The sequence below is a fragment of the Antechinus flavipes genome, chromosome 3, assembly GCF_016432865.1.
Source record: "Antechinus flavipes isolate AdamAnt ecotype Samford, QLD, Australia chromosome 3, AdamAnt_v2, whole genome shotgun sequence".
Taxonomy (NCBI): Eukaryota; Metazoa; Chordata; class Mammalia; order Dasyuromorphia; family Dasyuridae; genus Antechinus; species Antechinus flavipes.
The window spans coordinates 626,077,607-626,087,938 of NC_067400.1; positions in this window are offsets into that span (position 1 = coordinate 626,077,607).

Sequence of the window (10,332 nt, forward strand, 5' to 3'; positions counted from 1 at the left end):
CTTTTCCTAAGAATCCTTTCCCTGCCTGTCCCTACCTCCCCACCCACTGGACTTCTCATCCCCTCCCTTTTCATTATTTTTTTCCCTTTTTAAAAAAGAAATCAATGTACAACAGAATTCCTTCCAAGTTCTTTGTTCTGATGGGTGATCAGGATTTGGCAACTAATTGGATTTGGGGGGCAGGTAGGTGGCGCAGTGGATAGAGCATCAGCCCTGAAGTCAGTAGGATCTGAGTTCAGATTTAGCCTCAGACACTTAACACTTCCTAACTGTAAGACCCTGGGCAAGTCACTTAACCCCAATTGCCTCAGCAAAAACAAAACAGAACAACAAGAAAAAAAAAAAAAAACTAATTGGATTTAGCAAGTAAGGCCAAAGGAAGAAGTATCAATCAATAGGACCTCCTATCTGTCCGTCTGGACTGCGAATAGCTGTGCTCTAGTACTCAGATCAAAAGATCTGAGTTCAAATCCTGCCTCCGATTCTTACCAGCTGTATTACTCCGGATAAGTCAGTTAAGTCCTATTTGCCACAATTTCTCATCTGTAAAATGGCAACACGCTGGAGAGAAAAAAAGGAGAAACCCACTTCAATATCTTCCAAGAAAACACCATGAACAAAATTCTATGAGGATACAAAGTAAAAAGTGAAAACCTTAGGTCAGGGAGATTACATTCTAATGAAGGGAACAAAATAAACACACGCAGATAGCTAGAAAATGCATAAGAGATTTTGTTGGGCAATGGGGTTGGAATTCCGTAGCAGCTGGAGGAAACAGGAAAGGCTTCATATGGAAAGTCACACTGCATTTGAGCCTTGAATAAAAACTAGAAATTCTGAGATCCAGAGGAGAGGAAGGAGTGCATTAGTGGAACATGGGACCAGCTCGCAGGAGGTTTGGCAATGGAACCAAGAATTATGTGTGAGGAACAGGAAAGCCTGGCTTGGAGGCTATTAATCCAAGTGATTAGGAGAATGGTGGGGTCAGCACCTACTTCTAGGATCTTCCCTCTGATAACTTTTCTATTTCCTCTATATAGCACCTCAAATATGCTTGTTTGCTTATTCATTCTCCCATTTAATCACAAGCCCTTTGAGGACAGGGACTGTCTTGCTTTCTTATCCTCAGAATTTAGCACAGTGCTATGGCAATAAATGCTGATTGATTAAAATAGAAAAGTTCAGAGAATGTATTCCATGTTTTAGATATTTTATTTAAGAGGATTTGGAAACATCCCCTAGGAGATGTTGAGTTGGGCAGCTATGGTGCAGGGCTGGAGTTTGGGAGAAAGGTTGGGGCTGGAGGGAGAGATTTGTGAGCCATTTGCATAGATAGGATTCTTGAATGTGTGGGAGGGAATGAATAGAGTGAAAGCACCACCACATGCATAAAGGACAAACCCTACTGGGTGACCCCCAGGGTGTTTCTAACTCAGTACAGCCAAACTGAGGTCCCGACCAAAAATCAGCCAAACTGACGTCCCCACCAAAAATCAGCCAAACTGACGTCCCCACCAAAAATCAGCCAAACTGAGGTCCCCACCAAAAATCAGCCAAACTGAGGTCCCGACCAAAATTCAGCCAAACTGACGTCCCGACCAAAATTCTATCTCCACATCTTCTCATCCCCATGGCCTTCCCTCTGTGGATCTTGGGCATATTAGCTTTCTTGTGGTTACCCCAATGGATTGTGAGTTCCTTGAGTCTTTTGCCTCTTTTTTTTCTGTTTCCAGCACTTAACAGAATGGCTCGCTGGGGCAAACAGTGAGAAGGGGCTAGACAGTCCCTGACCTCAGAGACTTTGCACTATGACTGACCACAATTCCTGGGCACACAGATAAAATTTGGATAGTGCTTGGAGCGGGGAGAGTCATTGTACTCATACAAGGAACAGGAGCTATTACCAGCCAGACCCATTCTTCCTGACTCATGCATCCTGTACGTGGCAATCACTTTGTACCTTCATACGCACTCACACACACTCACATACAGTTTTTCCCCCAATACTTGTTTTGGGCCAATAAAATCCAAATTCCTTGAAAGCAGGGAATGTCTTATTTGTGTCTGGCGAACTAATATAGTGTCTGGAACACTGTGCTTAATAAATGCTTAATAAAGGCTTGTTTAGTGGCTATGGGAATAAAAAGGGCCTGAGATTGAGCCCTGAAGTAAATAAATAAATGGCAGGATTTGGATGAAGAGTCAGGGAGATCCAGGATAACTGTGTGACAATATGGGAAGAAGCAGAAGATTGTCATATGGAATCTTCCCTATTAGAGAAAGAAGTGGTGATTTGTTAGCTATAAACCTAGGGATATACTAGCTGATTGAGGACCCCAACTTCCAGGATTTTGGGATCATGAAGATGCTACTGATGCAACATTTTTGTGAAAAATTTTGGAGGGGTTGGAAAGTCTGGGATTGGGGATCTGGGTCAGCAAATTCTTGAAAATCAACGGGAATCAACTGATTCTGTAGCTACCTCCAAAGCAAAATCACATGCAGATGACTGAACCTTGATTCAATTAGCATTAAGTCTCGGCTTAAGGCCCCAGTGTTTGGAGGCCTTCTAGACTCGCCACAATATTCTGTAGATCTCTGCTCCTTAATAACTCTCTTCTCTTTGGTTTTTGAATCACCACTTTCTCCAGATTCTCTTTCTCCCAATCTGACTGCTCTTTAATCTCACTTATTTGCTCTTCATCCAGGTCATCTAGTAACTTTTTGTCCTGGGGCTTCTTTTCTTCTCCTTTCAAGCAGCTTCATTAAGTGATTCCATCAGCTCCTTGAGATTTAACTATTATCTCTATGCTAATGACTCACAAATCTATTTATCCTTATTTGTTTATCCTATTGAACCTCTCGGCTAATGTCCACTCTTTGCATATTCAACTTCCCTTTTAACTTCTTGAACCAGAAATCCATTTTAAATTAATTCAACATCCCAAATGGAATTCACTCTCTTTCTTCCCCTATTTCTTTAGGGGACACACCAGGTGTTACCCCTCAGGTCTTCACTATTATGATTCATAGTTGATCGATTGCCAAGGCTTGACACCCTCCCCTAATACTGCCACCACCCTAATGCAGCCCCTCGATCTTTGACCACTGAACTTGACCCACTAGTTGTTCTGCCAGCCACAACTCTCTCCTCACTTCAGCCCATCCTCCATTGAGCACCAAAGTGATATTCTTAAAGCAAAGGGTTGATCATGTCATCTCCTCTACTCGATAAACTTCAGGGTCCCCAGCATCTCCAGAATCAAATATAAAATTCTTTGTCATGCCTTCATAATTCTTTCAAGCCCTTCATAATCTACGCCCCCTGCACACTTTCCAGTCTTCAGATACCGTATGCTTATGTTTCTTTAATATCAATAAATATACATACACATATACACACATTCATAATCTACTGGAAGACAACAAATACACACACACACACACACACAAATGGGGGGAGAGTGAATACACACAAGTTATATGCAGAATAAATAGGAAATAAGAGAGGAAAGGCACTAGAATTAGGACTTGCTGGGAAAGTTTTCCTATAGAAGACAGGATTTGAACTGAGACTTGAAAGAAACCAAGGAAGCTTAATAAATACTTGAATGACTAATTTATGAGCCCCTAGTCCTTTGAGAGGCAAGGTAGTGCAGTATAGACAGCTGTATGACTGGACATGTCATTTATTATTAAATATAGAATTGAGTTTCCTCATCTGCTCCAGGTGAGAAGTACAATGGCAAGTCAAAGGCTTGATCGAAGTACTAATGGGCAGAGAGGCCTTTGTGTTTCTGTTTGGTCCTTTCAATCGTTGTGTGACTTTGTGTGACCTCATTTGGGGTTTTCTTGGCAAAGATAACGGAGTGACTTGCCATTTCTTTCTCGTGTCACATATGATATGGTTTTAGCCTTACTGGGGCTCAGAACTCCAGAATTTAAGTTATACCAGCCAGCCACTCCAAAACAAGAGATTTTTTTTTTCCCCACCACGCTCAGATGGATAAGTTAATCATAGTCTGCCTCAGTTTCCCCATCCAGAAAACTAGGGAGTTGGATCTGATGGGAGCCAGGCTCTAGAGATATAAAAACAAAATGGAAAAAACTGATCTAGGATCAGGATCAGTTCACTTAGTCTCCTTGGAGAGCCTGGGTTAGGGCAAAGTAGGTGCCAAAGATGGTTTGGAATTGTTGGGGAGGCAGGCGTTGGGAGAAGGGAGAGAGAAAACTCATATCCATGTGTCTGAGAGCTTTTCCCTTTTTTTTTTTTTTTTTTTTTTTTTTTTTTTTGCCAATTCTCCCTCTGGTGTTCTCTTTCACTTTCCATTTTCAATGCACGTTCTTTTTCTCACTCATCAATCTATAAATTTTCAGAAGACTCTGTAGTCTCTCAGCAAGCATTTTGTGGTTGAAATCACTGAGGTTTTTAGTACCTAAACCCGCATGTTCAAACTCAGTGGAAGGAGTGAGAAAGGCCAGAGTTCAAATCCTGCCCTAGACCTTCCTAACTGAGTGACTCTGAGCAAGTCATCCCATTTCTGTGTGCCTCAGTTTACTCAAGTATAAAATTGGGTTACTAGGGACAGCTAGGTGGTACAGTGGATAAAGCACCATCCCGAAATCAGGAGGACCTGAGTTCAAATTTGATCTCAGACACTTAATACTTTCTAACTGTATGACCCTGGGCAAGTCACTTAACCCTAATTGCCTCAGCAAATAATAATAATAATAATAAAACAAAATAAAATTTGGTTACTAATATCACCTGTCTCCCTGGGTGGTTGTAAGACTCAAATAAAAAACTCTTTGTAACGCTTTTAGTAAGCTTTAAAGAGCTCTACTTCCTGAAAGAAAATGTTATTTGAAAGTACCTTCTTCCCCATCTCCTTCCTTCCTAGAGGCTTCTATTCCCCATTCTTTCCCTCATCCTCCCCCCCAATATTTGAGGTCTGAGCAAAAATGGCGATTGTAGAATTTGGCTTAGTTTTGGGATTCCCAGCAGTCTCTGGGTGTGGGCCATGATGGAGATTTTCCAGACTTTACATGGAACCCTCTGAGCATTCTGTGTTCAGGAATACCCAAAAGGTCTTGGTTTAAGTGCAGATTGAGTAGAAGCCCTTGAGTAGATCCATATTTAGGAAGCAGACGGGATTCTAAGATCCTGTCTTTGAAATTTATCAACTTTTTGGATCCTGGATCTTCTCATCTCTAAAATAGGGATATCAATAGCACCTACCTCCCAAATGAGAGTGTGTATTTCAAATGCTTTGTAAATCTTAAAGCCTATATGAATGCTAGCTATCTAAAGAGGCTCTGAAACATGGGGGAGGGGAACAGTAAGTGACTGAAGACGGTCCTAGCAGTTGAAACTCTTTGGGTGGGGTGGGATTTGGGTGGGGGCTGAGGAGGGCTGGGCTAAGTAGAATGGAAGGCAGGGTTATAAAATGGATTCCTGGTTTCCGCATTCAGATCTCTCCTAACAGGCCTTAGGAATGGGAACAACCTAGACTTCATCTGCAGCTTCAGAAGAGAATGGGAGCTACCCCAGAAGAGACCCAGGTAAGTCTTACACCTCCTGACCTTCCCTAACCCTCTACAATTTCCCAGGACAGAGAGAGTCTCCATTTTCTTTTCTTTTTCCCTTTCTCAAGGGACCTTCTCGGGTCAGATATCTCAGCTTTTCAAGGTTGAATATTGTTGGCTTCCCTAACTCAACTCTGCTCCAGGGTCCCTGGAGTGAAGGAGAAAGAAATGATCAGAGGTCCTAGAGCAGGTTTTTTTCTGAACTCCCTATCTGGCAACTGTATCTTATAAAAAGCTAGATTTGGGAAAAAGCAAAATCCTTGGTTATAGTTAACATACAACTGTCCTTGATAAAATCCTGAGTCCCGGAAAGCCTTTTCCTTAGTCCCAACTCTGTCTTGATAAACCATGTAAAATTCCTTGAGTTGAACTCATTCTGAACCAATAGTTGGTACTTAATGGAGGAAACTTCCAAGCTAATCAAAGACATTGCCTCCATAATCCCTCTGTTTCTCTCTATGGCAATGGAGGGTCATTCTTTTGGGAAGGATCCATGCATTCACCTTTCTAAGATCCAAAGGAGTGTTTGCTTTGGGGGAGGGGTGAGGAAAGACTACTCCTGGAGGCATGGATTTGACTTTACTAATCTAATATACCTGGCCAGAAGCTCCCGGTGACTGGCTTTGTGGGAAGAAGTCACCTTGTTCCCTGAATAGGGCAGTAAATCAGTACTTAGATAAGAGTCTTAGTTATATGGGAAGGGCTGTGAAGATGAGCAAAAATGAGATTAACATACTACCTATTTTCATCTCGTACAAGGTCAGAGATGCAATTATTAGCAAAGAGAAATAATTTGGGAATAGAGCTGTACATGTTCTGGAACATGAAGCTGTACATAAAAAACATGGAATAGTTTTGAAGGGAAAGGAGGGAAGATATAATTTCTGGTAAATGGGTTCCATAGGAAAACCAGCTCTTAACTGGGAGCATGTTTGAGTCTTGGAATAAGTAGGATATGAAAGTCTGAGGAATTGGCTGGCAAGGGACTTAATTTATGTTAATATTGAGAATCTTATCTTGATACTGAGAAATTTTCACAGGATAATCACAGCATATGTAAGTGATTTTAGTAAGCCAGTCTTTGGACCACCATGTGGACAACCCGACCTTGTACATCCTAATTCGGAGCTCTTATTGGATATTTGAGAAAGATAAGAGCTCTGTAGTTGGGATGAGCCAGGCTGAAGAGCAAGCTATCCAAGCTTTGGATATCTTTTTCAAGATTTTGAAAGTTCATTGTGATCTTTAGTTAATGGATTTTGATGCCCAGAGACAATTAGGTGGCAAGGCCAGGTTGGCATATGATTTTGAAGGAGAAATTGATTTGAAAAAAAATTGCAAAAGGATTTTTGGCCTCTAGGCTCTGGTATTGGTTTTTCTGAGCACCACTCGGCCTTCTTCATCCTAACCTGGCATTTATTGTGATTTTTGAGACAAATAAGTGTTCGGAATTGGGATGAAGCAGTCTTGAGGACTGTTCCCAACACAGTTGCTTTTGTTCCAAAATGTGCTGGACAAGGTTGAGAAAGAACAAAATTATAATTGACTACAACTACAATTGGCCATTGTATAACCAATGACCTCATGTTAGAACAAACCTCTTCTAGCTCATCCTCATTGAAGGCATTTGTTGGTTATTTGAGCAACATAAGTGCTCTCAATTGGGGTAAAACAGTCTGAGGAAGAATCATCCCATGAGGGTTTATTTGGATGATACTGATTAGTAAGCAATAATTTTCAGAGCACACCCCAGCTTTGCACATTCTAACTCGGAGCACTTATAGGATTTATAAGAACCATACGTGCTCTCTTGTTAGAATGGGCCAAGCTGAGGATCAGTATCCAAGAGATACTTGGGTTTCTTTCTGTTTTTTACATGAATCCTAGTTCAAAACTTCCCCCCAAAATAGTTTCCCTGATTCTGGTTAAATATCCCAAATACCAACTTGCAGAATGATAGAACTGCACAAATCTCGCAATATTTTGTATGGCCAATGACATCTTGTCGGTTGATGGTACTTGGCTGGTGTAATCTCTTCAGGCACATCCTAACTCGAGCATTTATTGAATTTTTACAGAAGATAAGTGCTCTCTGTTGGGATGAGCCAGGTGGAGGACTAAGCTTCGCAGCAGTTGCTTCCTATATTTTTTTGCATAATATGCATACCAGCTTGGTCATTTCTTACATAGGAAATCTAGCTGGAAGCAGTTTTATTTTGGGTCATTAGGAAGAATCAGTCCATCAAGTGTTTGCAATCCAGTCTGGCCCCATCATAACTATTGTGGATATTTGTGCAAAGCTGGTCAAGCTTGAAAAGCTCCCACCATCCACGCCCCCATTTCCAAAATGCTGGACACCTGCTTCATCGACCAAGTTTCAAGCAGTAAAAGGACCACCCAGCCTTGCACATTCTAACTCTGAGCACTTCTGACTATGCAAGAAGCATAAGTGCTCTCAGTTAGGATGAGCCCGACTGAGGATCAAGACGTTGGTTTGCCTGTATGACTTTGAAGCCTAGTTTTCTTTTGAATATAATTCAAGGTCATGTGTTGATCTCCAGTTTTAGGTATTTGTGATGAGGACACGAACAAGCACAATATTCCCTAATTGATTGGATTCCTAAATTGGAGCATGTTTGTCTGAAATAGTCATTTCAAATGAAAAAGCATTTATTGCGTTTTTGTGACAAATAAGTGTTCTGAGTTGGGAAGGAGCCTGAGCATCAAGCTACTTAACATACCTCTGAATTGTAAATGTTTTAATCGTCAACATTGTGAGTTTCTCTTTCTGATATCTTCACTTTTCTCTGGAGTTAACTGCCAATATGCTTAGGGTCTTTAATTGACAAGAATTTGAATCCACAGGACCACCAGCCTTGATCATCCTAACTCGGGGTATATATAACTGCTCTGAGTTGAGGCAGTCTGAGGATCAAGCTACCAGAGATCTTTAAAGGTTAAATCTCCTTGTATCTCCCTCATGGAATTTCAGAGGACAAGTCTCTTCTGACACACCCTAACTGAGGGCATTTATTGAATAGTTGGAAAGATAAGTGCTCTCTTTTCGGGTGAGTCAGGTTGAGGACTAAGCTTCGTATCAGTTGCTTCAATATTTTGGGTCATCAGCCCAAAGAGTATTTCCAAAACAGTTTCAAGTTCAGGGTGGTCTCCATTTTTAGGTGTTTCTGAGCAAATGACACTGACAAGCACGCCATTCCCCAATTTGACTGGATTCTTAAATGGAAGTATTTTTGACTTTGAATCCACAGGACTACCTAGCCTTGGTCACTGTAATTTCAGGGCATTTATTGGGTTTTTGTGACAACCAAATGCTCAGCGCTGGGATGAGGGAGTCTCGATCAAGCTACCTGAGATCTGTTATGTCGATGATGACGTATTTTCTCCCTCTTGTCTCTTCTGACACACCCTGACTGAGGGCATTTATTGGATATTTGGAAAGATAAGTGCTCTCTTTTCGGGTGAGCCAGGTTGAGGACTGAGCTTCTCTCAATACTTTATTAGAAAACCCCAATTCTTTAACTTTTGCAGCCTTTTTATTTGGGGTCTTGGGAGTTACAAGAAACAACAAGAAAAGGATTTCTACTTTCAGATGACACTGACATGTTACTCCAGAGCGTAAGCTAGTTGAGAAAGCTAAGGGCTCTTAGTTGGGTTGAACCAGGCTGAGGAACAAGCTTGCTCCCCTAATCCCCCAGACAGTGCATGCCAAGTGGTCAAGAACCTAGGCAAATTCTTGTATTTCTTAGGAACTGTTCTAACAAGACCTTGACGCTCAATGCCTAACTTAGAGCATTTATTTTTGTCTTGGATAATAAGTGCTCTCAGTTGGGATGTGAAAGTCTAAGAAAGCCTGGGTTCCTTGGTTCCAAGATGCAGAGCTCCTTTGCAAAATGCAGGGCACCTCTATTTCAGATGACAATGGCATATGACAACCCAGCCTTGCACATCCTAACTTAGAGCACTTATGGGATATGTAAGAATCATAAGTGCTCTCAGTTAAGGATGAGCCCGACTGAGGATCAAGCTCCTAGCACAAAATCTTAAATGTTAAATCTTCTAGAGCTCAGCACAGCATCTGATGTTGACGGGACATTGGTTGTTTCCAATTCCTTGCCACTTCAGAATTAAAATTAACAGTAAGTTGCTTTTTTTATATTTTTTGTTTTATTCATCAGTCCTTTTTTGTTTGCTTTTTTTCTACCATAATGAGATTGCTGTTTAGGGGAATGAGAAGGTCTAAGAATCAGCCTTGGTTGCTTGGTGTTTGAGGAAATTTTCAGGAATTTTCCCCTAACAACCTCACTTAGAGCATTTATTTTGGTCTCGGTAAAAAAAATTATGCAAAATGCAAGGGATCTCTTTCAGATGACAATGGCACAGTAATCAGGACCACCCAGCCCTCCACATCCTAATGCAGAGCACTTATTGGATCAAGTGCTTTGTTAGGATAAGTCTGATAGGATCAAGCTTGTCTTTTGTGAATCTTAACATGGGTACTTAAGAGTGAGCCAATTGAGGTTGGATGGTCTGAGTGTTCTCTTTTTGGTATTTTTTGGTTGTAATGGGTCATAAGAAAACCTTGACTCTCAATTCCTAACTTGGAGCATTTACTTTTGGTCTTGGGAATGAGTGCTCTCAGTTGGCATATGACAGTCAAGAAGCGGCATTTATTGAAATATTTGAGGATTTTAGTGTATTAAATAAAATAAATTAAAAACAAAAAAA